Source organism: Seriola lalandi, unplaced genomic scaffold (genome assembly GCF_002814215.2).
Source record: "Seriola lalandi dorsalis isolate HSWRI2012SDOR001 ecotype SW California unplaced genomic scaffold, Sedor1 jcf7180002054950, whole genome shotgun sequence".
Classification (NCBI taxonomy): domain Eukaryota; kingdom Metazoa; phylum Chordata; class Actinopteri; order Carangiformes; family Carangidae; genus Seriola; species Seriola lalandi.
The window spans coordinates 66,285-70,877 of NW_019525501.1; the positions used below are offsets into that span (position 1 = coordinate 66,285).

General features: G+C 39.6%; 1 non-coding gene across 1 annotated transcript; it reads right to left on the minus strand.

Moving 5' to 3' along the window:
• Positions 1–306: 306 nt before the first annotated feature.
• On the minus strand, positions 307–378 carry trnat-cgu (transfer RNA threonine (anticodon CGU)). Its single transcript has one exon. It is a non-coding gene; the product is annotated as a tRNA-Thr (tRNA).
• Positions 379–4,593: the final 4,215 nt, after the last annotated feature.

Consider the following 4,593-nt stretch of genomic DNA (forward strand, 5'->3'; position numbering starts at 1 on the left):
TGTGTGTGTGTGTGTGTGTGTGTGTGTGTGTGTGTGTGTGTGTGTGCGTGTGTGTGTGTTATATGCTTAGAGACACAGTATAACTGAGAGCCACAAGCTTCCCGGCCAACACATGGTCTGAAGTGTAGCTCATCGTCTGTTAGTCCTATGAAAACAATCAGATGTTAAAGCAGCAATAATCAATATTTATATGAAAACAGTGTCTCAATGAAAACTCATCTTTAGTGAGATTTACTCATTTATCAGACAAGGTAACACTTCAGCAGAGGAAGACACCTTAGTTTAAGTTAATCTAACACACTTTAAAGGCATGGATGGGGATTGAACCCATGATCTTTGGTTTACGAGACCAACGCCTTACCACTTGGCCACCACGCCGCTACACCAGAGTCTAACTGTGTGATATTTCTCCTGTGTCACCGTCTTCAGCCTCAGAAGAAGGAAGAACGTGGACGTGAGATTCAGCTGCAGAAAACAACTGCAGGAAATATAGATTAGTATTTTAGTCCCTGAGGCTGTGATTATAAATTTGGTTTTAAAAAAGTGGCGTTATAAAGTTAATTCATTTTACAGTTTTTTTTTATACATTATGCTAATTAGCAAAAATCTGAACTTTTAAGGTCCTAGAGGCTTTTTTATAGAGATCATGGAGCTGGAGTCATTGGTCAAATTTCAAGTCAATCATACAAACAATGTGAGGGGTGTGACCTTAATTACAGCGCCACCATGTGGCCGATTGGACTCATGTTTCTTTGGAAGATGATGCTCATCATTTCCAGTCATTGTGGAAACACTTCATGTTTCTAGCTTAGGGTTGTCTGTTTTTGGTGGCAGGTCGACGGAAATGTTTTTAACTGTGAATTAAAAACAGATGTCTAGTATTATAGTTATCCAATCAGTTTTTTTATTTTTTTGTTATCAGAGAAGAAATTAGCTGCTTTACTCATTGGTCAGGAGTTCATAACCAGGCAGTAAACTAATGAAAACAAACATACCCAAAACCCCCCAGCCCAAACTTGAAAATATTTTTATGTTGAAAGAAGAGAAGAAGAAGAATATGTTGCCCGACTGTCTGCGATGGACTTCACACAACAATATTCACAAGAATACAGATTTAAGGAATATAAATAATCGAGGAATAAACAGAAAATCGGACTTCATGATTGCTTCAAAGGTAGTGAGTCGTCGTTTTAGTTACCATGGTCAAAATACATGAAACTGGGACTTTCCCCCATTTTTATTTCATAGATAAAAACATTAGATATTTTAATGATGTATTGACTGAACTGGAAATGTCTCTGTTTTTTATTCCAGAAATCTGGTCACCTTGTTCCCGCTCGTTCCAGCTCTGAGCAATTTGATAAAATCTGGCAGTAAAATAATGAGGATAATATTAACCTGAGAAAACTGAGCTTGAGAACTGAGCATAAGTGTTTGTGTGTGTGAGAGAGAGAGATGAAGAAAACGAGGAGGAGAATGACAGAGACCTGCTCTACTCTACTTATAAAAGTTTCAATGTTAATACCCAGCGAGGCAGGATTATGATTATGATGGAATAACACACATTCAACTGCATAATCTCAGTGGACTACATGGCTGTGTGTGTGTGTGTGTGCGTGCGTGCGTGCGTGCGTGCGTACGTGTGTGTGTGTGTGTGTGTGCGTGCGTGCGTGTGTGTGTGTGTGTTTGTATGTGTGTGTGTGTGTGTGTGAGAGAGATCTGGGAGTTGGAATGATTTCAGAAATAACTGACTGAACAGTGATGAGACCCTGCATGTTGTTCCCTCCGTCTGTTCCTTCATTATTTCTTTCCCTCTCTCCGCTGCTCTCTGTCTTCCTCTCTGGGTGGTCTTGTCATCTCACATCAGTGTCAGCTGATCCTGACGCTGCTGCTGCGACTTGCAGTTGCCTTGGCAACGGCCCGGTTTGTTCGGGCAGGCAGCCGAGTAATAAGGCTGGATGTGATGTGACCTCAGTGTCCTGATCCTGATCACAGAGTCCAGGTCAAGGTTCAGACATGGAAACATCTTCTCTCTTCATGGTCTCTGGAGTCCTTCAACTCCTTTAATTAAAGCTCTGCTGGAGGCTACGTTAGCTGCCGCTAGCATTAACACACCTGAATCTCTGTTGGTGGTCGAGTTGCATTGTGGTTAATGTAGGCGCAGGTTTTGACATGAAAGCCCAACAAAATGTGGGACTTAAAGATGCGTCACATGAAGGACAGCACTGACTGAATCTGGTGATGTGTTCCCGTCTTCTTTCTTTCTGATGTGTCCTTCTGAGGGACAAAAATTAATGTATGAAACACCAATATTTTCCAATTCTACTTTAAAGTCCAACTGTAATCACTTTTAGTCCTTTTCAGTCAAAAGTGATGAACATGAATATCAACAAAGCAAAAGAAGCTGTGCTGCAGCCAGACTGTCCTCCTGTAACAAACGAGCCCACAGGTCGTCTGTCTGCAGGTTGTTATGACATCACAGTTAGGTTTTGTTGCTAGGCGACATCTAGTTGTCGTAGTGATGATGACAGGAGCGAGGGGAAAGTGTCGGTGACGTAGTTTAAAGAGAGACAGAGAGACAACAAAGATCGTCTAATGTTGAGGAAGTACTTATTATAACCAAACCACCATCTTTACCTAAACTGAAAAGTTATTATTGAAGCCATGGTGAAGAAGGAAGGGTACATCGTTTATTGACGTTACCATGACAACCAAGGTCCGTGCAATTGTTTACTACACTGTAAAAAAAATCCTAATTTTACGGAAAATTTCTAATTTTCAGTTTTTTAAAATTGTGAACAAAAGTCTGTAAAATGACAGAAATGATCTGTGAATTAGCAGCCAAGCTATTTTAAACATTATGCCAATAATAATGAATTACACTTATTTCCCATTTCTGTAAAGAAAAATTACTGTATTATTTATACAGTATTTTTTCTGCTTTCTTAAATTACAAACAAATCTATGTAAAATGACAGTAATTACTTATAATTAAAAATGTAGCTTGTTATTATAAAGGTTAATGTCCATAATAACAATTTAAATCTTCTCTGTAATTTCAGGGTAAATCTTATTAGTTTTACATTTATGTGACTTCTACATTCAAACTTTGTGATTCTTTTTTTCATCACATCAAACATTCAAACTTCAAACAAACAAGTTTGAAGTACTGGAATGTATCCCAGCATGCACTGGGAGGAAACAGTCGACCTGTCAGACTGTTGCACCGTCCTCACTGAGCTATGAAGGATTATTTTACATCTCTACTATAATTTATACTTGTTACTAAATAAGATTTATCCACCTCTTTATGATGCAACTTGTGACAGTGAAGTTCACCTGCACCTTCATTCACACCTGTGTTCTAGTTTTAATTTGTCAGTTACATTTGATTGTAAATTGTTGAAATTAATGCAGTTTTAATGTGAAATAAAGTTTTTATGAAGCTTTGCTTTGTTGATGGTTTTTATGGAGCATGTCTGGTGTGAATTTTAACAGTAGCAGCAGCACAGTATAGAAATCACAACACATGAATCTGTAATTAATCAAAGACTTTCTATGTTGCTTTAATCGATGCTTTAAATGTGTCCGTCCTTCAACAGAGACAACACAGGATCTAGAGACAGATACTAGAGTTTGTGCTTTTCTAATTTCTCTTATGAACTTATCAATTTTAATAACAATGAAAACACTGATTCACCAAAGTGACTGTTAGATTCATCATGAGACAGATGGTAAATATGAAGAAACACTCAGTACAATTTAATCACAGGTTTATTTATTAAACACCTTTTCAATGACAACAATGAAGTTGTGAATAAAACTAATGAACATGAGTCAAGTCAGTGTCCAGTCTTTGCACTGCGCCATCCTGAATGCAATTTAACAATATCATTAAAAAGAAACAAGAACTGCAGTAAAATAATGATTCAGTTATCGTCTCTGTCATCTTTGAATATATAAACTTGTTGGGCCGCAGCCTCTGTCCTCGACCTCCTCAGCAGCAAACAGCAGAGACTCGGTCCGACAGCAGCTGCTCAACATAGTGGAGCATTAAGAAGCTGAAGACACAGATTTCCCTCAGGAGCTGGTGGAGACCAAATACAGAGCTAAAAGAGAGGGAACACTGGACTGACATCATCATGAGACATCAGCTGACACAAACACCACTCCAACTGCAACACATCAAATATAATAATTATAAATAATGTCAATGAAAAGTTAGAAATTAAGATAGAAGACAATGTCCTGTCTTCTCTTCATCTCTTCCCTCCACTCCTCCACAGTCTTTCCACCAACAGTCACAGTGAGACTCACCTGCGATGTGAGTGAGGTCAGTGTCAATCCTTCTGGGTTGGACACACTTGCTGCAGATGTATGACGTTGGCAGCCGGAGGGTTTTTCCTCCAGGCAGCCGCCCCCGCTCTGCCACAGCAGCTTCAGGTCGCCTTCCTCTTCCTGAAGGCTCTGGTCCTGAGTCCTCGATTCAATTCAAAGAGCTGGATGTTGGTCTGAGCCTCAACCTGGGGCCGGCCAGCACTGCCTCTCTGATGACACCGAGTCCTCACGGTCCCTCTGGACCATGTGGCCACT